At 42.2% G+C, this 27,022-nt stretch overlaps 1 protein-coding gene across 1 annotated transcript in view; it reads right to left on the bottom strand.

Annotated features, from left to right (window-relative positions):
* Window positions 1–27,022, bottom strand: part of LOC135037934 (unconventional myosin-VIIa-like) — a gene marked incomplete at both ends in the record, with an annotated part of 240,316 nt that overhangs the window by 166,120 nt on the left and 47,174 nt on the right. The gene's annotated exons all lie outside the window — the stretch shown is intronic.

The raw sequence follows: 27,022 nt of genomic DNA, 5'->3' as shown, positions 1-27,022 counted from the left end.
ATTCTTTATGTCACCTGAAATAGTGACTCCTAGATCCCTTTCCTCCTCAGTAGTTTCCAGTATAGTACCATTAATACTATATTTATCCTTTATGTCACCTGAAATAGTGACTCCTAGATCCCTTTCCTCCTCAGTTGTTCCCAGTATAGCACCATTAATACTATAATTATCCTTTATGTCACCTGATATAGTGACTCCTAGATCCCTTTCCTCCTCAGTAGTTTCCAGTATAATGCCATTAATACTATATTTATCCTTTATGTCACCTGAAATAGTGACTCCTAGATCCCTTTCCTCCTCAGTAGTTTTCAGTATAGTACCATTAATACTATATTTATCCTTTATGTCACCTGAAATAGTGACTCCTAGATCCCTTTCCTCCTCAGTAGTTTCCAGTATAGCGCCATTATACTATATTTATCCTTTATGTCACCTGAGATAGTGACTCCTAGATCCCTTTCCTCCTCAGTAGTTTCCAGTATAGTACCATTAATACTATATTTATCCTTTATGTCATCTGAAATAGTGACTCCTAGATCCCTTTCCTCCTCAGTAGTTTCCAGTATAGTGCCATTTATACTATATTTATCCTTTATGTCACCTGAAATAATGACTCCTAGATCCCTTTCCTCCCTCAGTAGTTTTCAGTATAGTACCATTAATACTATATTTATCCTTTATGTCACCTGAAATAGTGACTCCTAGATCCCTTTCCTCCTCAGTAGTTTCCAGTATAGTGCCATTAATACTATATTTATCCTTTATGTCACCTGAGATAGTGACTCCTAGATCCCTTTCCTCCTCAGTACTTCCCAGTATAGTGCCATTAATACTATATTTATTCTTTATGTCACCTGAAATAGTGACTCCTAGATCCCTTTCCTCCTCAGTAGTGTCTAGTATAGCGCCATTAATACTATATTTATCCTTTATGTCACCTGAAATAGTGACTCCTAGATCCCTTTCCTCCTCAGTAGTTTCCAGTATAGTGCCATTAATACTATATTTATCCTTTATGTCACCAGAAATAGTGACTCCTAGATCCCTTTCCTCCTCAGTAGTTTCCAGTATAGTGTCATTAATACTATATTTATCCTTTATGTCACCTGAAATAGTGACTCCTAGATCCCTTTCCTCCTCAGTAGTTTCCAGTATAGTGTCATTAATACTATATTTATCCTTTATGTCACCTGAAATAGTGACTCCTAGATCCCTTTCCTCCTCAGTAGTTTCCAGTATAATGCCATTATTACTATATTTATCCTTTATGTCACCTGAGATAGTGACTCCTAGATCCCTTTCCTCCTCAGTAGTTTCAGTATAGTGTCATTAATACTATATTTATCCTTTATGTCACCTGAAATAATGACTCCTAGATCCCTTTCCTCCTCAGTAGTTTCCAGTATAGTGCCATTAATACTATATTTATCCTTTATGTTACCTGAGATAGTGACTCCTAGATCCCTTTCCTCCTCAGTAGTTTCCAGTATAGTGCCATTAATACTATATTTATCCTTTATGTCACCTGAGATAGTGACTCCTAGATCCCTTTCCTCCTCAGTAGTTTCCAGTATAGTGCCATTAATACTATATTTATCCTTTATGTCACCTGAAATAGTGACTCCTAGATCCCTTTCCTCCTCAGTAGTTTCCAGTATAGTGTCATTAATACTATATTTATTCTTTATGTCACCTGAGATAGTGACTCCTAGATCCCTTTCCTCCTCAGTAGTTTTCAGTATAGTACCATTAATACTATATTTATCCTTTATGTCACCTGAAATAGTGACTCCTAGATCCCTTTCCTCCTCAGTAGTTTCCAGTATAGCGCCATTATACTATATTTATCCTTTATGTCACCTGAGATAGTGACTCCTAGATCCCTTTCCTCCTCAGTAGTTTTCAGTATAGTACCATTAATACTAGAGATGAGCGGGTTCGGTTTTACTCGGTTCTCAAAACGGCATCTTATTGGCTCATGGATGTCACGTGTTTTGGATAGCCAATAAGATGCCGTTTTGAGAACCGAGTAAAACCGAGTAAAACCGAATCCGCTCATCTCTAATTAATACTATATTTATCCTTTATGTCACCTGAAATAGTGACTCCTAGATCCCTTTCATCCTCAGTAGTTTCCAGTATAGCGCCATTATACTATATTTATCCTTTATGTCACCTGAGATAGTGACTCCTAGATCCCTTTCCTCCTCAGTAGTTTCCAGTATAGTGCCATTTATACTATATTTATCCTTTATGTCATCTGAAATAGTGACTCCTAGATCCCTTTCCTCCTCAGTAGTTTTCAGTATAGTACCATTAATACTATATTTATCCTTTATGTCACCTGAGATAGTGACTCCTAGATCCCTTTCCTCCTCAGTAGTTCCCAGTATAGCACCATTAATACTATAATTATTCTTTGTCACCTGAAATAGTGACTCCTAGATCCCTTTCCTCCTCAGTAGTTTCCAGTATAGTACCATTAATACTATATTTATCCTTTATGTCACCTGAAATAGTGACTCCTAGATCCCTTTCCTCCTCAGTTGTTTCCAGTATAGCACCATTAATACTATATTTATCCTTTATGTCACCTGAAATAGTGACTCCTAGATCCCTTTCCTCCTCAGTAGTTTTCAGTATAGTACCATTAATACTATATTTATCCTTTATGTCACCTGAAATAGTGACTCCTAGATCCCTTTCCTCCTCAGTAGTTTCCAGTATAGCGCCATTATACTATATTTATCCTTTATGTCACCTGAGATAGTGACTCCTAGATCCCTTTCCTCCTCAGTAGTTTCCAGTATAGTACCATTAATACTATATTTATCCTTTATGTCATCTGAAATAGTGACTCCTAGATCCCTTTCCTCCTCAGTAGTTTCCAGTATAGTGTCATTAATACTATATTTATCCTTTGTCACCGGAAATAGTGACTCCTAGATCCCTTTTCTCCTCAGTAGTTTCCAGTATAGTGTCATTAATACTATATTTATCCTTTATGTCACCTGAAATAGTGACTCCTAGATCCCTTTCCTCCTCAGTAGTCTCCAGTATAGTGCCATTAATACTATATTTATCCTTTGTCACCTGAAATAGTGACTCCTAGATCCCCTTCCTCCTCAGTAGTTTCCAGTATAGTGTCATTAATACTATATTTATCCTTTATGTCACCTGAAATAGTGACTCCTAGATCCCTTTCCTCCTCAGTAGTTTCCAGTATAGTGTCATTAATACTATATTTATCCTTTATGTCACCTGAAATAGTGACTCCTAGATCCCTTTCCTCCTCAGTAGTTTCCAGTATAGTGTCATTAATACTATATTTATCCTTTATGTCACCTGAAATAATGACTCCTAGATCCCTTTCCTCCTCAGTAGTTTCCAGTATAGTGCCATTAATACTATATTTATCCTTTATGTCACCTGAAATAGTGACTCCTAGATCCCTTTCCTCATTAGTAGTTCCCAGTATAGTGCCATTAATACTATATTTATCCTTTATGTCACCTGAAATAGTGACTCCTAGATCCCTTTCCTCCTCAGTAGGTTCCAGTATAGTGTCATTAATACTATATTTATCCTTTATGTCACCTGAAATAGTGACTCCTAGATCCCTTTCCTCCTCAGTAGTTTCCAGTATAGTGTCATTAATACTATATTTATCCTTTATGTCACCTGAAATAGTGACTCCTAGATCCCTTTCCTCCTCAGTAGTTTCCAGTATAGTGTCATTAATATTATATGTATCCTTTATGTCACCTGAAATAGTGACTCCTAGATCCCTTTCCTCCTCAGTACTTCCCAGTATAGTGCCATTAATACTATATTTATTCTTTATGTCACCTGAAATAGTGACTCCTAGATCCCTTTCCTCCTCAGTAGTGTCTAGTATAGCGCCATTAATACTATATTTATCCTTTATGTCACCTGAAATAGTGACTCCTAGATCCCTTTCCTCCTCAGTAGTTTCCAGTATAGTGCCATTAATACTATATTTATCCTTTATGTCACCAGAAATAGTGACTCCTAGATCCCTTTCCTCCTCAGTAGTTTCCAGTATAGTGTCATTAATACTATATTTATCCTTTATGTCACCTGAAATAGTGACTCCTAGATCCCTTTCCTCCTCAGTAGTTTCCAGTATAGTGTCATTAATACTATATTTATCCTTTATGTCACCTGAAATAGTGACTCCTAGATCCCTTTCCTCCTCAGTAGTTTCCAGTATAATGCCATTATTACTATATTTATCCTTTATGTCACCTGAGATAGTGACTCCTAGATCCCTTTCCTCCTCAGTAGTTTCAGTATAGTGTCATTAATACTATATTTATCCTTTATGTCACCTGAAATAATGACTCCTAGATCCCTTTCCTCCTCAGTATTTTCCAGTATAGTGCCATTAATACTATATTTATCCTTTATGTTACCTGAGATAGTGACTCCTAGATCCCTTTCCTCCTCAGTAGTTTCCAGTATAGTGCCATTAATACTATATTTATCCTTTATGTCACCTGAGATAGTGACTCCTAGATCCCTTTCCTCCTCAGTAGTTTCCAGTATAGTGCCATTAATACTATATTTATCCTTAATGTCACCTGAAATAGTGACTCCTAGATCCCTTTCCTCCTCAGTAGTTTCCAGTATAGTGTCATTAATACTATATTTATTCTTTATGTCACCTGAGATAGTGACTCCTAGATCCCTTTCCTCCTCAGTAGTTTTCAGTATAGTACCATTAATACTATATTTATCCTTTATGTCACCTGAAATAGTGACTCCTAGATCCCTTTCCTCCTCAGTAGTTTCCAGTATAGCGCCATTATACTATATTTATCCTTTATGTCACCTGAGATAGTGACTCCTAGATCCCTTTCCTCCTCAGTAGTTTTCAGTATAGTACCATTAATACTAGAGATGAGCGGGTTCGGTTTTACTCGGTTCTCAAAACGGCATCTTATTGGCTCATGGATGTCACGTGTTTTGGATAGCCAATAAGATGCCGTTTTGAGAACCGAGTAAAACCGAGTAAAACCGAATCCGCTCATCTCTAATTAATACTATATTTATCCTTTATGTCACCTGAAATAGTGACTCCTAGATCCCTTTCATCCTCAGTAGTTTCCAGTATAGCGCCATTATACTATATTTATCCTTCATGTCACCTGAGATAGTGACTCCTAGATCCCTTTCCTCCTCAGTAGTTTCCAGTATAGTACCATTAATACTATATTTATCCTTTATGTCACCTGAGATAGTGACTCCTAGATCCCTTTCCTCCTCAGTAGTTTCCAGTATAGTACCATTAATACTATATTTATCCTTTATGTCACCTGAAATAGTGACTCCTAGATCCCTTTCCTCCTCAGTTGTTTCCAGTATAGCACCATTAATACTATATTTATCCTTTATGTCACCTGAGATAGTGAATCCTAGATCCCTTTCCTCCTCAGTAGTTTCCAGTATAGTACCATTAATACTATATTTATCCTTTATGTCATCTGAAATAGTGACTCCTAGATCCCTTTCCTCCTCAGTAGTTTCCAGTATAGTGTCATTAATACTATATTTATCCTTTGTCACCGGAAATAGTGACTCCTAGATCCCTTTTCTCCTCAGTAGTTTCCAGTATAGTGTCATTAATACTATATTTATCCTTTATGTCACCTGAAATAGTGACTCCTAGATCCCTTTCCTCCTCAGTAGTCTCCAGTATAGTGCCATTAATACTATATTTATCCTTTGTCACCTGAAATAGTGACTCCTAGATCCCCTTCCTCCTCAGTAGTTTCCAGTATAGTGTCATTAATACTATATTTATCCTTTATGTCACCTGAAATAGTGACTCCTAGATCCCTTTCCTCCTCAGTAGTTTCCAGTATAGTGTCATTAATACTATATTTATCCTTTATGTCACCTGAAATAGTGACTCCTAGATCCCTTTCCTCCTCAGTAGTTTCCAGTATAGTGTCATTAATACTATATTTATCCTTTATGTCACCTGAAATAATGACTCCTAGATCCCTTTCCTCCTCAGTAGTTTCCAGTATAGTGCCATTAATACTATATTTATCCTTTATGTCACCTGAAATAGTGACTCCTAGATCCCTTTCCTCATTAGTAGTTCCCAGTATAGTGCCATTAATACTATATTTATCCTTTATGTCACCTGAAATAGTGACTCCTAGATCCCTTTCCTCCTCAGTAGGTTCCAGTATAGTGTCATTAATACTATATTTATCCTTTATGTCACCTGAAATAGTGACTCCTAGATCCCTTTCCTCCTCAGTAGTTTCCAGTATAGTGTCATTAATACTATATTTATCCTTTATGTCACCTGAAATAGTGACTCCTAGATCCCTTTCCTCCTCAGTAGTTTCCAGTATAGTGTCATTAATATTATATTTATCCTTTATGTCACCTGAAATAGTGACTCCTAGATCCCTTTCCTCCTCAGTAGTTTCCAGTATAGTGCCATTAATACTATATTTATCCTTTATGTCACCTGAAATAGTGACTCCTAGATCCCTTTCCTCCTCAGTAGTTCCCAGTATAGTGCCATTAATACTATATTTATCCTTTATGTCACCTGAAATAGTGAATCCTAGATCCCTTTCCTCCTCAGTAGATCCCAGTATAGTGCCATTAATACTATATTTATCCTTTATGTCACCTGAGATAGTGACTCCTAGATCCCTTTCCTCCTCAGTAGTTTCCAGTATAGTACCATTAATACTATATTTATCCTTTATGTCACCTGAAATAGTGACTCCTAGATCCCTTTCCTCCTCAGTAGTTTCCAGTATAGTGTCATTAATACTATATTTATTCTTTATGTCACCTGAAATAGTGACTCCTAGATCCCTTTCCTCCTCAGTAGTTCCCAGTATAGCACCATTAATACTATAATTATCCTTTATGTCACCTGAAATAGTGACTCCTAGATCCCTTTCCTCCTCAGTTGTTTCCAGTATAGCACCATTAATACTATAATTATTCTTTATGTCACCTGAAATAGTGACTCCTAGATCCCTTTCCTCCTCAGTAGTTTCCAGTATAGTACCATTAATACTATATTTATCCTTTATGTCACCTGAAATAGTGACTCCTAGATCCCTTTCCTCCTCAGTTGTTTCCAGTATAGCACCATTAATACTATAATTATCCTTTATGTCACCTGAAATAGTGACTCCTAGATCCCTTTCCTCCTCAGTAGTTTCCAGTATAATGCCATTAATACTATATTTATCCTTTATGTCACCTGAAATAGTGACTCCTAGATCCCTTTCCTCCTCAGTAGTTTTCAGTATAGTACCATTAATACTATATTTATCCTTTATGTCACCTGAAATAGTGACTCCTAGATCCCTTTCCTCCTCAGTAGTTTCCAGTATAGCGCCATTATACTATATTTATCCTTTATGTCACCTGAGATAGTGACTCCTAGATCCCTTTCCTCCTCAGTAGTTTCCAGTATAGTACCATTAATACTATATTTATCCTTTATGTCATCTGAAATAGTGACTCCTAGATCCCTTTCCTCCTCAGTAGTTTCCAGTATAGTGCCATTTATACTATATTTATCCTTTGTCACCTGAAATAATGACTCCTAGATCCCTTTCCTCCCTCAGTAGTTTTCAGTATAGTACCATTAATACTATATTTATCCTTTATGTCACCTGAAATAGTGACTCCTAGATCCCTTTCCTCCTCAGTAGTTTCCAGTATAGTGCCATTAATACTATATTTATCCTTTATGTCACCTGAGATAGTGACTCCTAGATCCCTTTCCTCCTCAGTACTTCCCAGTATAGTGCCATTAATACTATATTTATTCTTTATGTCACCTGAAATAGTGACTCCTAGATCCCTTTCCTCCTCAGTAGTGTCTAGTATAGCGCCATTAATACTATATTTATCCTTTATGTCACCTGAAATAGTGACTCCTAGATCCCTTTCCTCCTCAGTAGTTTCCAGTATAGTGCCATTAATACTATATTTATCCTTTATGTCACCAGAAATAGTGACTCCTAGATCCCTTTCCTCCTCAGTAGTTTCCAGTATAGTGTCATTAATACTATATTTATCCTTTATGTCACCTGAAATAGTGACTCCTAGATCCCTTTCCTCCTCAGTAGTTTCCAGTATAGTGTCATTAATACTATATTTATCCTTTATGTCACCTGAAATAGTGACTCCTAGATCCCTTTCCTCCTCAGTAGTTTCCAGTATAGTGTCATTAATACTATATTTATCCTTAATGTCACCTGAAATAATGACTCCTAGATCCCTTTCCTCCTCAGTAGTTTCCAGTATAGTGCCATTAATACTATATTTATCCTTTATGTTACCTGAGATAGTGACTCCTAGATCCCTTTCCTCCTCAGTAGTTTCCAGTATAGTGCCATTAATACTATATTTATCCTTTATGTCACCTGAGATAGTGACTCCTAGATCCCTTTCCTCCTCAGTAGTTTCCAGTATAGTGCCATTAATACTATATTTATCCTTTATGTCACCTGAAATAGTGACTCCTAGATCCCTTTCCTCCTCAGTAGTTTCCAGTATAGTGTCATTAATACTATATTTATTCTTTATGTCACCTGAGATAGTGACTCCTAGATCCCTTTCCTCCTCAGTAGTTTCCAGTATAGTGCCATTAATACTATATTATCCTTGATGTCACCTGAGATAGTGACTCCTAGATCCCTTTCCTCCTCAGTAGTTTCCAGTATAGCACCATTAATACTATAATTATCCTTTATGTCACCTGAAATAGTGACTCCTAGATCCCTTTCCTCCTCAGTAGTTTCCAGTATAATGCCATTAATACTATATTTATCCTTTATGTCACCTGAAATAGTGACTCCTAGATCCCTTTCCTCCTCAGTAGTTTTCAGTATAGTACCATTAATACTATATTTATCCTTTATGTCACCTGAAATAGTGACTCCTAGATCCCTTTCCTCCTCAGTAGTTTCCAGTATAGCGCCATTATACTATATTTATCCTTTATGTCACCTGAGATAGTGACTCCTAGATCCCTTTCCTCCTCAGTAGTTTCCAGTATAGTACCATTAATACTATATTTATCCTTTATGTCATCTGAAATAGTGACTCCTAGATCCCTTTCCTCCTCAGTAGTTTCCAGTATAGTACCATTAATACTATATTTATCCTTTATGTCATCTGAAATAGTGACTCCTAGATCCCTTTCCTCCTCAGTAGTTTCCAGTATAGTGCCATTTATACTATATTTATCCTTTATGGCACCTGAAATAGTGACTCCTAGATCCCTTTCCTCCCTCAGTAGTTTTCAGTATAGTACCATTAATACTATATTTATCCTTTATGTCACCTGAAATAGTGACTCCTAGATCCCTTTCCTCCTCAGTAGTTTCCCGTATAGTGCCATTAATACTATATTTATCCTTTATGTCACCTGAGATAGTGACTCCTAGATCCCTTTCCTCCTCAGTACTTTCCAGTATAGTGCCATTAATACTATATTTATCCTTTATGTCACCTGAAATAGTGACTCCTAGATCCCTTTCCTCCTCAGTAGTTTCCAGTATAGTGTCATTAATACTATATTTATCCTTTATGTCACCTGAAATAGTGACTCCTAGATCCCTTTCCTCCTCAGTAGTTTCCAGTATAGTGTCATTAATACTATATTTATCCTTTGTCACCGGAAATAGTGACTCCTAGATCCCTTTTCTCCTCAGTAGTTTCCAGTATAGTGTCATTAATACTATATTTATCCTTTATGTCACCTGAAATAGTGACTCCTAGATCCCTTTCCTCCTCAGTAGTCTCCAGTATAGTGCCATTAATACTATATTTATCCTTTATGTCACCTGAAATAGTGACTCCTAGATCCCTTTCCTCCTCAGTAGTTTCCAGCATAGTGTCATTAATACTATATTTATCCTTTATGTCACCTGAAATAGTGACTCCTAGATCCCTTTCCTCCTCAGTAGTCTCCAGTATAGTGTCATTAATACTATATTTATCCTTTATGTCACCTGAAATAATGACTCCTAGATCCCTTTCCTCCTCAGTAGTTTCCAGTATAGTGCCATTAATACTATATTTATCCTTTATGTCACCTGAAATAGTGACTCCTAGATCCCTTTCCTCCTTAGTAGTTCCCAGTATAGTGCCATTAATACTATATTTATCCTTTATGTCACCTGAAATAGTGACTCCTAGATCCCTTTCCTCCTCAGTAGGTTCCAGTATAGTGTCATTAATACTATATTTATCCTTTATGTCACCTGAAATAGTGACTCCTAGATCCCTTTCCTCCTCAGTAGTTTCCAGTATAGTACCATTAATACTATATTTATCCTTTATGTCACCTGAAATAGTGACTCCTAGATCCCTTTCCTCCTCAGTAGTTTCCAGTATAGTGCAATTAATATTATATTTATCCTTTATGTCACCTAAAATAGTGACTCCTAGATCCCTTTCCTCCTCAGTAGTTCCCAGTATCGCACCATTAATACTATAATTATCCTTTATGTCACCTGAAATAGTGACTCCTAGATCCCTTTCCTCCTCAGTTGTTTCCAGTATAGCACCATTAATACTATAATTATCCTTTATGTCACCTGAAATAGTGACTCCTAGATCCCTTTCCTCCTCAGTAGTTTCCAGTATAATGCCATTAATACTATATTTATCCTTTATGTCACCTGAAATAGTGACTCCTAGATCCCTTTCCTCCTCAGTAGTTTCCAGTATAGTGTCATTAATACTATATTTATTCTTTATGTCACCTGAGATAGTGACTCCTAGATCCCTTTCCTCCTCAGTAGTTTCCAGTATAGTGCCATTAATACTATATTATCCTTGATGTCACCTGAGATAGTTACTCCTAGATCCCTTTCCTCCTCAGTAGTTTCCAGTGTAGCACCATTAATACTATAATTATCCTTTATGTTACCTGAAATAGTGACTCCTAGATCCCTTTCCTCCTCAGTAGTTTCCAGTATAATGCCATTAATACTATATTTATCCTTTATGTCACCTGAAATAGTGACTCCTAGATCCCTTTCCTCCTCAGTAGTTTTCAGTATAGTACCATTAATACTATATTTATCCTTTATGTCACCTGAAATAGTGACTCCTAGATCCCTTTCCTCCTCAGTAGTTTCCAGTATAGCGCCATTATACTATATTTATCCTTTATGTCACCTGAGATAGTGACTCCTAGATCCCTTTCCTCCTCAGTAGTTTCCAGTATAGTGCCATTAATACTATATTTATCCTTTATGTCATCTGAAATAGTGACTCCTAGATCCCTTTCCTCCTCAGTAGTTTCCAGTATAGTGCCATTTATACTATATTTATCCTTTATGTCACCTGAAATAGTGACTCCTAGATCCCTTTCCTCCCTCAGTAGTTTTCAGTATAGTACCATTAATACTATATTTATCCTTTATGTCACCTGAAATAGTGACTCCTAGATCCCTTTCCTCCTCAGTAGTTTCCAGAATAGTGCCATTAATACTATATTTATCCTTTATGTCACCTGAGATAGTGACTCCTAGATCCCTTTCCTCCTCAGTACTTTCCAGTATAGTGCCATTAATACTATATTTATCCTTTATGTCACCTGAAATAGTGACTCCTAGATCCCTTTCCTCCTCAGTAGTTTCCAGTATAGTGTCATTAATACTATATTTATCCTTTATGTCACCTGAAATAGTGACTCCTAGATCCCTTTCCTCCTCAGTAGTTTCCAGTATAGTGTCATTAATACTATATTTATCCTTTGTCACCGGAAATAGTGACTCCTAGATCCCTTTTCTCCTCAGTAGTTTCCAGTATAGTGTCATTAATACTATATTTATCCTTTATGTCACCTGAAATAGTGACTCCTAGATCCCTTTCCTCCTCAGTAGTCTCCAGTATAGTGCCATTAATACTATATTTATCTTTTATGTCACCTGAAATAGTGACTCCTAGATCCCTTTCCTCCTCAGTAGTTTCCAGTATAGTGTCATTAATACTATATTTATCCTTTATGTCACCTGAAATAGTGACTCCTAGATCCCTTTCCTCCTCAGTAGTTTCCAGTATAGTGTCATTAATACTATATTTATCCTTTATGTCACCTGAAATAGTGACTCCTAGATCCCTTTCCTCCTCAGTAGTTTCCAGTATAGTGTCATTAATACTATATTTATCCTTTATGTCACCTGAAATAATGACTCCTAGATCCCTTTCCTCCTCAGTAGTTTCCAGTATAGTGCCATTAATACTATATTTATCCTTTATGTCACCTGAAATAGTGACTCCTAGATCCCTTTCCTCCTCAGTAGGTTCCAGTATAGTGTCATTAATACTATATTTATCCTTTATGTCACCTGAAATAGTGACTCCTAGATCCCTTTCCTCCTCAGTAGTTTCCAGTATAGTACCATTAATACTATATTTATCCTTTGTCACCTGAAATAGTGACTCCTAGATCCCTTTCCTCCTCAGTAGTTCCCAGTGTATCGCCAATAATACTATATTTATCCTTTATGTCACCTGAAATAGTGACTCCTAGATCCCTTTCCTTCTCAGTAGTTCCTAGTATAGCGCCATTAATACTATATTTATCCTTTATGTCACCTGAAATAGTGACTCCTAGATCCCTTTCCTCCTCAGTAGTTTCCAGTATAGTGTCATTACTTCTATAATTATCCTTTATGTCTCCTGAGATAGTGACTCCTAGATCCCTTTCCTCCTCAGTAGTTTCCAGTATGGTGCCATTGATACTATATTTATCCTTTATGTCACCTGAGATAGTGACCCCTAGATCCCTTTCCTCCTCAGTTTCCAGTATAGCGCCATTAATACTATATTTATCCTTTATATCACCTCAAATAGTGACTCCTAGATCCCTTTCCTCCTCAGTAGTTCCCAGTATAGTGCCATTAATACTATATTTATCCTTTATGTCACCTGAGATAGTGTCTCCTAGATCCCTTTCCTCCTCAGTAGTTTCCAGTATAGTGCCATTAATACTATATTTATCCTTTATGTCACCTGAGATAGTGACTCCTAGATCCCTTTCCTCCTCAGTAGTCCCCAGTATAGCACCATTGATACTATATTTAGTCTTTCGGTTTCTGAGACCCAAGTGGATGATTTTGCATTTATTGGCATTAAACTGTAATTGCCAGACTCTTGACCATTCCTCTAGTCCACATACAGTACATCCGGAAAGTATTCACAATGCTACATTTTTTCCTCATTTTGTTATGTTATAGCCTTATTCCAAACTGGAATAAATTCATATTTTTTCCCTCCAAATTCTGCACACAATACCCCATAATGACAACGTGAAAAAAAGTGTTTGTGAGATTTTTGCAAATGTATTAAAAATAAAAAACTAAGAAATCACATGTACATAAGTATTCATCAATACTTTGTTGATGCACCTTTGGCAGCAATTACAACCTCAAGTCTTTTTGAATATGATGCCACAAGCTTGGCACACCTATCTTTGGCCAGTTTCACCCATTCCTCTTTGCAGCACCTCTCAAGCTCCATCAGGTTGGATGGAAGCGTCGGTGCACAGCCATTTTCAGATCTCTCCAGAGATGTTCAATCAGATTCAAGTCTGGGCTCTGGCTGGGCCACTTAAGGTCATTCACAGAGTTGTCCTGAAGCCACTCATTTGATATCTTGGCTGGGTGCTTAGGGTCGTTGTCCTGCTGAAAGATGAACTGTGGCCCCAGTCCAAGGAGCGCTCTGGAGCAGGTTTTCATCCAGGATGTCTCTGTACATTGCTGCATTCATCTTTCCCTCTATCCTGACCAGTCTCCCAGTTCCTGCCGCTGAAAAACATCCCCAGAGAATAATGCTACCGCCACCATGCTTCACTGTAAGGAATGTTTTGACCTGGTGATGTGCGGTGCCTGGTTTCCTCCAAACATGGCGCCTGGAATTCACGCCAAAGATTTCAATCTATGTCTCATCAGACCAGAGAATTTTGTCTCTCATGTTCTGAGAGTCCTTCAGGTGCATTTTGGCAAACTCCAGGTGGGCTGCTATGTCCTTTTTACTAAGGCGTGGCTTCTGTCTGGCCACTCTACCATCCACTCAACCCTGATTGGTGGATTGCTGCAGAAATGGTTGTCTTTCTGGAAGATTCTCCTCTCTCCACAGAGGAATGCTGTAGCTCTGACAGAGTGACCATTGGGTTTTTGGTCACCTCTCTGACTAGGGCACTTCTCCCCCGATCGCTCAGTTTAGACAGCCAGCCAGCTCTAGTTAGAGTCCTTGTGGTTCCGAACTTTTTCCATTTACAGATGATGGAGGCCACTGTGCTCATTGGAACCTTCAAAGCAGAAGATATTTTTCTGTACCCTTCCCCAGATTTGTGCCCTAAGACAATCCTGTCTCAGATGTCTACAGACAATTGCTTTGACTTCATGCTTGGTTTGTGCTCCGACATGCACTGTCAAATGTAGGACCTTATATAGACAGGTGTGTGCCTTTCCAAATCATGTCCAAACAACTGAATTTACCACAGGTGGACTCCAACTAAGCTGTAGGAACATCTCAAGGATGATCAGTGGAAATAGGATGCACCTAAGCTCAATTTTGAGCTTCATGGCAAAGGCTATGAATACTTATGTACATGTAATTTCTTAGTTTTTTTATTTTTAATACATTTGCAAACTTCACCAAAAAACTTTTTTCACATTGTCATTATGGGGTATTGGGGGTAATTCCAAGTTGATCGCAGCAGGATTTTTGATAGCAACTGGGCAAAACCATGTGCACTGCAGGGGAGGCAGATATAACATGTGCAGAAAGAGTTAGATTTGGGTGGGTTATATTGTTTCTGTGCAGGGTAAATACTGGCTGCTTTATTTTTACACTGCAAATTAGATTGCAGATTGAACACACCACACCCAAATCTAACTCTCCCTGCACATGTTATATCTGCCTCCCCTGCAGTGCACATGGTTTTGCCCAGTTGCTATCAAAAATCCTGCTGTGATCAACTTGGAATTACCCCCATTGTGTGTAGAATTTTGAGTGAAAAAATTAATTTATTCCAGTTTGGAATAAGGCTGTAACATAAAATGTGGAAAAAGTGAAGCGCTGTGAATACTTTCCGGATGCACTGTAGATCCGCAATCATTTGTTTTACCCCTCCTGGTGTGTCTACCCTGTTGCATACCTTTGTGTCAACTGCAAAAAGACATAATTTTCCTTTAATACCATTTGCAATGTCACCAATAAAAATATTAAAAAGCATTGGTCCAAGTACAGATCTCTGGGGTAATTCACTGGTATCATTTCCCTCCTGTGAATGCACTCCATTTACTACAACTCTCTGTTTTCTATCCTGAACCCAAGATATTATCCATTCAATCATCTTAGCATCCAATCCCAAACTTTCGAGTTTATTTAGCAGTCTGCGATGTGGGACAGTGTCAAAAGCCCCACAGATTTACCCACTTTCAGCTTTGAGAGTGATTGTCAGGACCTTCTCCTGTGTAAATGTACTTATTTCATTTTCCTGAATATCGCTGCAACTTACCTGTGGCTCCTTCCCCTCTCTTTCAGTATTAAATACTGAGCAAAAAATATTATTAAGATGATCTGCTATTACTTTGTCTCCCTCAACATGGGAGTCTCTGTCTTTAGTTTTAGAATTCCGCCCTTTGTTTTTCTCCTTTCGCTTATATACTTAAAACGAGATTTATGGTAATAACTTACCGTTGTTAAATCTCTTTCTGCGAGGTACACCCAGGCTCCACAGGGAATGACATTGTGGTGTAGAGTAGGATCTTGATCCGAGGCACCAACAGGCTAAAAGCTTTGACTGTTCCCAGAATGCATAGCGCTGCCTCCTCTATAACCCCGCCTCCAGGCACAGGAGCTCAGTTTTTGTTAACCAGTCCAATGCAGTAGCAGGTAAAAGAGACGACAACTGTTAGTAGCCACATACACCACACTCTCACGACAGGAGAAGGTATCAGCGGCTAATGCCATACAGACCCAAAGAAGCTAAGTGCATCAGGGTGAGCGCCCTGTGGAGCCCAGTGTACCTCACAGAAAGATTTAACAACGGTAAGTTCTTACCATATATCTCGTTTTCTTCTGCGGGGTACACTGGGCTCCACAGGGAATGACATTGGGGATGTCCTAAAGCAGTTCCTTATGGGAGGGGATGCACTGTAGCGGGCACAAGAATCTGACGTCCAAAGGAGGCATCCTGGGAGGCGGAAGTATCGAAGGCATAGAACCTTATGAACGTGTTCACGGAGGACCACGTTGCCGCCTTGCACAATTGTTCAAGGGTCGCACCACGGCGGGCCGCCCAAGAAGGTCCAATAGAAAGAGTAGAATGGGCCTTGATGGTAGCAGGAGCTGGAAGGCCATCCTGTACATAAGCATGTGCAATCACCATTCTAATCCATCTGGCTAGGGTCTGCTTGTGAGCAGGCCAGCCACGTTTGTGAAAACCAAACAGTACAAAGAGAGAATCAGACTTCCGAAGGGATGCAGTTCTCTTTGCATGGACACAGAGAGACCATACCACATCCAAAGACCGCTCTTTGGAAGACAAGTCAGGAGAGGCAAAGGTCGGAACCACGATCTCCTGATTAAGGTGGAAAGAAGACACCACCTTAGGTAAGTACCCGAGACGTGTTCTAAAAACCGCCCGGTCATGGTGAAAAATCAGATATGGGGACTTACAAGACAAGGTACCCAGATCTGACACCCATCTAGCAGAGGCAACAGCCAGCAGAAACAATACCTTAAGAGAAAGCCACTTAAGGTCTGCCGATTTAAGAGGCTCAAATGGAGACCCTTGCAACACCTCCAGAACCACCGACAAGTCCCAAGAGCCGCAGGTGGGACATAAGGAGGTTGAACCCGCAACACACCCTGAGTGAACGTATGAACATCAGGTAAAGTTGCAATTTTTCTCTGAAACCAAACCGACTAGGCAGAAATATGAACCTTGATGGAGGCTAGACGAAGGCCCAAGTCCAGGCCTTGTTGTAGAAAGGCCAAAAGTTTGGCCGTACTAAACTTGTAAGCATCATGATTATTAGTGGCGCACCAAGCAAAGTAAGAATTCTAGACCCTATGATAAATCCGAGCAGAAGCCGGTTTCCGGGCCTTCAACATGGTTTGAATGACCGCCTCGAAAAATACTTTGGCCCTCAAGACGGAAGCTTCAAGAGCCACGCCGTCAAAGCCAACCGGGCCAAATCCTGATATACACAGGGGCCCTGAACGAGGAGATCTGGGCGCTGCGAAAGTAGAAGGGGACACTATCGAGAGACCCTGTAGGTCTGAGAACCAATGCCGTCTGGGCCACGTGGGAGCTATCAGAAGTAGTATTCCTCCTCCTTGCTTGAACTTCCTTATTACTCTGGGCAGGAGTGATACCGGAGGGAACACCTATGGCAGCCGAAAGTTCCATGGAATTGCCAGTGCATCCACGAACGCTGCTTGAGGATCCCTTGCTCCAAAGACCGGAACCTTGTGATTGTGTCGAGACGCCATCAGGTACACATCTGGAAGGCCCCACTTGTCCACGAGGAGTTGAAACACTTCTGGATGGAGGCTCCACTCTCCAGCGTGTACATCCTAACAACTGAGAAAGTACATTTCCCAGTTTAGGACCCCCGGAATGAACACTGCCGATATGGCTGGTAGATGGCATTCCGCCCACTTTAGAATCCTGGATACTTCCCTCATTGCCATGTGGCTTCGTGTATCACCTTGATGATTGATGTACACCACCGTAGTGGCGTTGTCTGACTGTACTTGAACAGGTCTGTTCTGTATTAAATGCTGGGCCAAGTTCAGCAAGTTGAACACCGCCCGCAATTCCAGAATGTTTATTGGGAGGAGAGACTCCTCCCTGGTCCACCGACCCTGAAGGGAGTGTTGCTCCAACACCGCACCCCAACCTCTCAGACTGGCATCCGTCATCAGAAGGACCCAGTTGGAGATCCAGAAGGGACGACCCCTGCTCAATTGGTGGTCCTGCAGCCACCAATGTAGTGGTAGACGGACCCCCAGAGACAAGAAGATCATGTGAGACCTGATCCGGTGAGGCAGGCCATCCAGCTTGGCAAAAATCAGTTTCTGCAGAGGGCGGGAATGGAATTGAGCGTACTCCACCATGTCGAAAGCCGACACCATGAGACCTAGCACTTGCATTGCCGAATGTATCAACACTTGCGAATGAGATAGGAAGCATCGAATCCTGTCCTGAAGCTTCAGGACTTTCTCCTGAGACCAGAACAACCGCTGGCTGTGAGTGTCCAACAATGCCCCCAGGTGCACCATGCTCTGAGCAGGGACCAGGGAAGACTTCTTCCAGTTGATAAGCCACCCGTGGGCATGCAGAAACCGGATAGTCAGATCCAGATGTCGTAGGAGAATTTCTGGGCAACTTGCCAGGATCAACAAGTCATCCAGATACGGCAGAATCCTGACCCCTTGACGGCGGAGTACAGCAGTCATTACTGCCATGACCTTGGTGAAGACTCGCAGAGCCGTGGTCAAACCAAAACGTAATGCCCAAAATTGGTAATGGAGGTTGCCAATTGCAAACCTCAGGTACTGCTGATGCGACATTGCAATGGGAATATGCAGGTAAGCATCCTGTATATCCAGGGAGACCATATAATCCCCAGGTTCTAAGGCCAGAACAATAGAGCGAAGAGTTTACATCCGAAACTTTGAGACCCTCACAAATTTGTTCAAGGACTTGAGGCTGAGCATGGGCCGAGAGGACCCATTCGGTTTCGGGACTAGGAACAGTGGTGAATAGTACCCCCTGCCCCTCTGAGCCAGAGGAACCTGTACTACCACACTTATGTGTCCAGTAGGGACTGTACCACAGAATGAAGAGTTTTTGCCTTCACCTGATCCGAATGGACGTCTGTCAGGCAAAATCGATGAGGGGGACGATTCTTGAAGGATATGGCGTATCCGCGAGTGACGACTTCCCATACCCAGGCGTCAGAAATTGTCTTCAACCATTCCTGGGTAAACCCTAGAAGTCGGCCTCGCACTCTGGGATCCCCCAGAGGGAGGCCCGCCCCGTCATGCAGCAGGATTGTCAGTTTTGGAAGCAGGCGGACGGGCAGCCCAGGCCCATTTGGGTTTGGGCTTATTGGGTTTGGAAGTGTGAACCTGTTTTGGGTACGCCTGACCTTTTGCTTTCCCTGAAGGATGAAAGGAGCGAAAGGAAGTACTCTTAGCCTTCGGCACCAAAGGAGCAGTACTAGGTAGACATGCTGTTTTAGCAGAAGCTAAAAAAGTCAGCCACTATCTTGTTGAGGTCCTTTCCAAAAAGAATGTCTCCCTTAAAAGGGAGGACCTCCAGGGTTTTCTTAAAGTCCAGGTCCACAGACCAGGACCGTAGCCATAGGATTCGGCGAGCCAAAATGGACGTAGTAGAAGCCTTGGCTGCCAGAATACTGGCATCAGAAGCCGCCTCCTTAATGTAATGAGATGCTGTGACAATATACGAGAGACACTGTCTAGCATTATCAGAAAAGTTGGAAGGCAACTCTGCTTCCACCTCCTGAGCCCACACTTCAATAGCCTCTGCAGCCCATGTTGCTGCAATAGTGGGCCGATGCGCAGCACCTGCTAGGGTGTAAATCGCCTTTAAGCAACCCTCTACACGCTTATCTGTCGGTTCTTTCAGAGACGCGACGGTAGTTACAGGCAGAGCTGAGGATACCACCAGCCGCGCCACTTGCGAATCCAGTGGCGGGGGTGTTTCCCAATTTTTACTTCGCTCCACCGTGAGGGGTGAATTTCTTTCCTGGATTTTTCCAGGATTCCTGACGTATGTCAACCAAATGGTCAGAATGAGGTAAAACTTGTTTAACCACTTTCTGACGTTTAAATCTGTCCGGTTTCTTAGGGCCAGTATCAGGCTCTGGGTCATCAGTAATTTGAAGAATGAGCCTGATAGCCTCCAACAAGTCAGGAACATCCACCTGTGAGACAGATTCCCCATCAGAAGCATCAGAATCAGTGTCTGCGGGGTCAGTATATACGCCATACTCATCAGACGAGGTATCTGGGACGTTAGTGGATTGTGAGGAAGTAATGGCCCGCTTAGAGGACCCCTTGGTCTTAGGCGGGTGAGGGTTACACTTCTGTGTAGTCAGTGATTGGTTCAATTGCTGTAACTGAGCGGACAGTTGATCTGCCCACGGCGGATTAACCACAGGGACCATAAGCGGTTGTACCAGTACAGGAGGTCCCATAGGGGGCGCAAGTCTAGTTACCAGCGTATTCAATAACGCGGAGAAAGTAGCCCAAGGCGGGTCATTTTGAACCCCCGTTTCTACGGTCCCACTGGGGGGTAAGGAACCCCCAGAACCTGAACCCTCAGCTGCTATATTCTCCTCAAACGTGTCTGCAGCGTCACCGCCATGCACTGTGGGATCAGCCCCAGCTCCTTCGCTCCTTGTAGCTGACATATCTGAAAACTCAATTCAAGGCAAATCAGTACAATATCAGCAGCACAACACCTGACAAGAACCCCCTGTGCAGTGTATCAGCACAAACAGGGGATTCAAGAGGTATATGGTGACTAAAAATCACAGAGAAAAATACACACTGAGTATATCCTGTGAACTACCTATATTATGATAAACCTGACACACTTAGGCCCTCATTCCGAGTTGTTCGCTCGCTAGCTGCTTTTAGCAGCCGTGCAAACGCTAAGCTGCCGCCCTCTGGGAGTGTATTTTAGCTTAGCAGAAGTGCGAACGAAAGGATCGCAGAGCGGCTACAAAATAATTTTGTGCAGCTTCAGAGTAGCTCCAGACCTGCTACTAGCTTGTGATCACTGCAGACTATTTAGTTCCTGTTTTGACGTCACGAACATGCCCTGCGTTCGGCCAGCCACGCCTGCGTTTCCCCAGCCACGCCTGCGTTTTTCCGCACACTCCCTGAAAACGGTCAGTTACCTCCCAGAAACATCCACTTCCTGTCAATCACTCTGCGGGCAGCAGTGCGATTGAAAAGCGTCGCTAGACCTTGTGTGAAACTGCATCGGCTGTTGTGAAAGTATGTTGCGCGCGCATTGCGCTGCATACGCATGCGCAGAATTGCAGATTTTTTGCCTGATCGCTGCACAGCGACCGAAAACAGCTAGCGAACAACTTGGAATGACCACCTTAGCCCCCTCAGGTTATAGAATATAGGGATAGCAATCTGAGTGAGATACACAAAATGGAGGTCACACAGCAGCTATATGCACACACACAGAGTCACATTGTACAATGTAGAAATTATGACATGCAATAAAACTGCACTGGACTAGAAATACAGAGTAGTACTCAATAGAGTATACACTCAATAGCTATAACAATGCACAGTAAAGACTGGATGTATATCACAGGGTACTTGTACTACATAACCCTGACTAAATGCACTGCTTCTTAACTAACACTGGGCCTAATTCTGAGTTGATCACAGCATCAAATTTGTTAGCAGTTGGGCAAAACCATGTGCACTGTAGGGGGGACAGATATAACATGTGCAGAGAGAGTTAGATTTGGGTGTAGTGTATTCAAACTGAAATCTAAATTGCAGTGTAAAAATAAAGCAGCCAGTATTTACCCTGCACAGAAACTAAATAACTCACCCAAATCTAACTCTCTCTGCACATGTTACATCTGCCCCACCCACCCCTGCAGTGCACATGGTTTTGCCCAATTGCTAATAAACTTCCTGCTGCAATCAACTCAGAATTACCCCCACTGTCAGCAGACATGTAGAATACACAAGTGTCCTGTAAAATGCACAGCGCTGACAACCAGGCGGCTTTACAGAGGAGGATTTGCCCAAACAGTTCCAGGATCATTCAGCTTGAGGTAATGGCGCCCAAACGCTGACAGGGAGTGAGGGAGAGAGAGAGATGCAGCTCCAGGGCGGGAACATTTACTCTAAATGGTGCCCTGGGGCTGGGGGAGGGGCTACAGGTCAAAGCCGTTTCCCCTTGCTGGACTTCACCACCGGGTACTGCGGGCTTTAACTGCGGGCTTTATAGCAAACGGTTTTTAGTAAAACTGACCTGTGCCCTTGCCCTGGTGGTCTAGTGGGGTCCCTGTACTGCCACAGTGTCCACACCAGCGCACGCGGCCTGCCTCCCACCGGATCGCGATTTCCAGCAGGTCCCGCCTGGGGGACCCTCTTACCTCTTCCCTGAGTGCGGCCACGTGATCCTGGAGAGCTGCGGTGGGGTGTGTGACTGACAGATGAAAACCGGAGCCTTTGCTGTAAGTACCTGGCAACCAGGGCGCGGGAGTGTACAGCGTCGCTGGGGGAGGTGATGGAGCTGCAGCAGGAGAGGTCTGACTGACATCTAACACTCACAGTATCTCTGCTGCAGCCCTTGAAGTCTTCATTTTTCACTTAAAAAAGCTCTTCGGAGGGCTACTTGGAGCAGCCCACCTGTTGTATGCCTGCACTGCATGGCACCAACTACAAAACTGAGCTCCTGTGCACGGAGGCGGGGTGATATAGGAGGCGGTGCTGTGCATTCTGGGAAGTCAAAACTTTGAGCCTGTTGGCAGAGCCGGATTAAGGCTATGGGGGGCCCGGGGCACTTCAGAGAGTGAGGCCCCTAATAAATAGGCTGACTGCTGAGATATATATTTATAAATATATATATAAATATATATATATATATATATATATATATATCTGTAAATATATATGTGTGTTGTATGTATGTATATATATATATATATATATGGATGATCTGTCTCCAATAAAGTACCTGCAACTAATGCGCCCTACACACTGGGCGATAACACTGCAAGATATGAACGATCTCGTTCATTATGGAACGAGATAACGTTCATATCGTGCAGTGTGGAGGCACCAGCGATGAACGATGTGCAGCCCCGCGCTCGTTCATCGCTGATGCCCCGTCGGCTGTGCATGCAGGCCAATATGGACGAGATCTTCCATATTTGCATGCATGTCTACGGAGCCGGGTGACGGGGGGAGTGAAGAAACTCCACTCCCCCCCCCCCTCCCGTCACTGTCCCCCCAATGCCGGGTCACCCGTCTGCCGTATCGGCGGTCGGGCAGCTTGGCGGCACATCGCCGAGTCTGTAGGACCCATTAGTCTCCTGAGTGCCGCCCATATTTGCCTTTCTGTATGGACATCTGCTTCCAGGGAGGGCACCAGAGCAGCTGCACTGCGAGTTATATGAGTGCCGGATGTTTTAAAAAGACTATATATATATATATATATATATATATATATATATATATATATATATATATATATATACATATACACACACCATATATTTATATACACACATATATATATATATATATATACACATACACATACACACACACAATATACATATATAGGTATCCCGTCAGCACTCCGCAGACTTTCAGGGTACAGATTCATACTAATTTAAAAGCCTGTGGAGAGCCACCTATATTAAACCAGGAGGACACCCTAGCATTATATATATATATATATATATATATATATACATACATACATACATACACTTATACAGTACTTACACACACATATATCTATACATGCATATACAGTATGTTTACATACTGTATACTGTATATGCACACACACAGAAATATACACAGTTATATATATAAACACTATATATATATATATATATATATATATATATATATATATATATATATATATATATATATATATAATCTATACACACACAAACGTGATCCATAATGATATAGCCAGCTAGCCTTACTTTTGCTGGCAGGCTGCTGTAGAGCAGGAGACAGAAGAGTGAGCGTTCCTTTAAGAAGCAAACGCCGCTCTGTATATTCTTTCAAACAGCCTGCGCGCTCAGTGACAGAGCCGCAGGCTGCTATCTAGCACACTATTGGACAGCTGAGCCGTCGCTCAGCTGTCCTGTACTGTTAGGTGGCGCCGGCGCCGCGGCTCAGCTGATAGGTTGCCAGGTGAGCCGGGAATGCAGCGCAACGCCGCAGATCGGTAAGATCTCCGATCTGTGGTGGGGGGCCCCTTTAGGAAGGGGGGCCCGGGGTACTTATCCCCAGGGCCCCCCCCTTAATCCGGCTCTGCCTGTTGGTGACTCGGATCAAGATCCTACTCTACACTAGTGATGTGCACCGGACATTTTTCGGGTTTTGTGTTTTGGTTTTGGATTCGGTTCCGCGGCCGTGTTTTGGATTCGGACACGTTTTGGCAAAACCTCACCGAAAATTTTTTGTCGGATTCGGGTGTGTTTTGGATTCGGGTGTTTTTTTCAAAAAACCCTAAAAAAACAGCTTAAATCATAGAATTTGGGGGTCATTTTGATCCCATAGTATTATTAACCTCAATAACCATAATTTCCAGTCATTTCCAGTCTATTCTGAACACCTCACACCTCACAATATTATTTTTAGTCCTAAAATTTGCACCGAGGTCGCTGGATGGCTAAGCTAAGCGACACAAATGGCCAACACAAACACCTGGCCCATCTAGGAGTGGCACTGCAGTGTCACGCAGGATGGCACTTCAAAAAAATTGTCCCCAAACAGCACATGATGCAAAGAAAAAAAGAGGCGCACCAAGGTCGCACCACAGGTATAGAATGTAGATGGATAGTATACTTGACGACACAGAGGTAGGTACAGCAGTGGCCTTCCGTACCGTACTGCTATATATACTGGTGGTCACTGTGTCAGCAAACTGCAAAACTAAAATGCACCACAGGTATAGAATGTAGATGGATAGTATACTTGACGACACAGAGGTAGGTACAGCAGTGGCCTTCCGTACCGTACTGCTATATATACTGGTGGTCACTGTGTCAGCAAACTGCAAAACTAAAATGCACCACAGGTATAGAATGTAGACGTATAGTAAACTTGACGACACAGAGGTAGGTACAGCAGTGGCCTTCCGTACCGTACTGCTATATATAGTAAACTGGTGGTCACTGTGTCAGCAAACTGCAAAACTAAAATGCACCACAGGTATAGAATGTAGATGGATAGTATACTTAATGACGACACAGAGGTAGGTACAGCAGTGGCCTACTGTACCGTACTGCTATATATTATATACTGGTGGTCACTGGTCAGCAAAACTCTGCACTGTACTCCTCCTATATAATATTATACTGGTGGTCCCCAGTCCCCACAATAAAGCAGCACACTGAGCACAGATATGGAGTGTTTTTCAGGCAGACAACGTATACTGGTGGTCACTGTCAGCAAAACTCTGCACTGTACTCCTGCTATATAATACAGCTGCTCCCCAGTCCCCACAATTAAGCAGTGTGAGCACAGATATATGCAGCACACTGAGCACAGATATGGAGCGTTTTTTTCAGGCAGACAACGTATAATACTGGTGGTCACTGATCAGCAAAACTCTGCACTGTACTCCTCCTATATTATACAGCTGCTCCCCAGCCCCCCCCCCACAATTAAGCAATAGTGCACAATCAAGTTCAACAATAACGGAGAGGACGCCAGCCACGTCCTCTCCCTAACATTTCCAATGCACGAGTGAAAATGGCGGCGACGCGCGGCTGCTTATATAGAATCCGAATCTCGCGAGAATCCGACAGCGGGATGATGACATTCGGGCGCGCTCGGGTTAACCGAGCCATACGGGAGAATCCGAGTATGCCTCGGACCCGTGTAAAAAGGGTGAAGTTCGGGGGGGTTCGGTTTCCGAGAAACCGAACCCGCTCATCACTACTCTACACCCCAATGTTATCCCCTGTGGAGCCCAGTGTACCCCGCAGCAGAAAAAAAAGTTTTGCCTCCCTTACCCGCTGACTGGGCCATTTTCTCCTCAGCTTGTGCCTTTGCACATCTGATTACCTTCTTAGTCTCCTTCTGTATAACAAGACATATCTCTTTGTCTTCATTATTTTGTGTCTGTTTATATTTCCTAGAAGACATCTATTTTGCTTTCACAATACTTCTACTTGTTTCGCACACCACACTGGCTTCCTTACCTTGTGTTTTTCTTAACACTTTTGATACAAGGGTCTGTTGCCCTTAGAATTGCACCTTTACATTTGTTGTGTTATTGTGCATCTGCCATGTACAGCCCTGCGGCATTGTTGTGGTGCCTTATAGAGCGTCACACCACTACTACTAATAGCTGTATCCTTCTAACACAAATACTTTATCTACATTATCGCCCTCAGATCCATCGCCCACAGATCCCCGCATCGCCCACAGATCCCTGCATCGTCCTCAGATCCCTGCATCACACCACTACTACTAATAGCTGTATCCTTCTAACACAAATACTTTATCTACATTATCGCCCTCAGATCCATCGCCCACAGATCCCTGCATCACACCACTACTACTAATAGCTGTATCCTTCTAACACAAATACTTTATCTACATTATCGCCCTCAGATCCATCGCCCACAGATCCCTGCATCGTCCTCAGATCCCTGCATCACACCACTACTACTAATAACTGTATCCTTCTAACACAAATACTTTATCTACATTATCGCCCACAGATCCCTGCATCGCCCTCAGATCACTGCATCGCCCAGATCCCTGCATCGCCCTCAGATCACTGCATCGCCCAGATCCCTGCATCGCCCACAGATCCCTGCATCGCCCTCAAATCCCCGCATCGCCCTCAAATCCCTTCACTCAGATCCTTGCATCGCCCACAGATCCCCGCATCGCCCCCAGATCCCTGCATCGCCCTCAGATCCCTGCACTCAGATCCTTGCATCGCCCACAGATCCCTACATCGCCCTCAAATCCCCGCTTCGCCCTCAGATCCCTGCACTCAGATCTTTGCATCGCCCACAGATCCCCGCATCGCCCACAGATCCCCGCATCACCCTCAGATCCCCGCATCACCCTCAGATCCCTGCCTCACTCTCAGATTCCAGCATCGCCCACAGATCCCCGCATCGCCCACAGATCCCCGCATCGCCCACAGATCCCCGCATCGCCCACAGATCCCCGCATCACCCTC

This window comes from Pseudophryne corroboree, unplaced genomic scaffold (genome assembly GCF_028390025.1).
Source record: "Pseudophryne corroboree isolate aPseCor3 unplaced genomic scaffold, aPseCor3.hap2 scaffold_687, whole genome shotgun sequence".
Lineage (NCBI taxonomy): Eukaryota > Metazoa > Chordata > Amphibia > Anura > Myobatrachidae > Pseudophryne > Pseudophryne corroboree.
The sequence above is the reverse complement of the archived record's forward strand: the minus strand, read 5'-3'. Positions and strand labels throughout refer to the sequence as shown.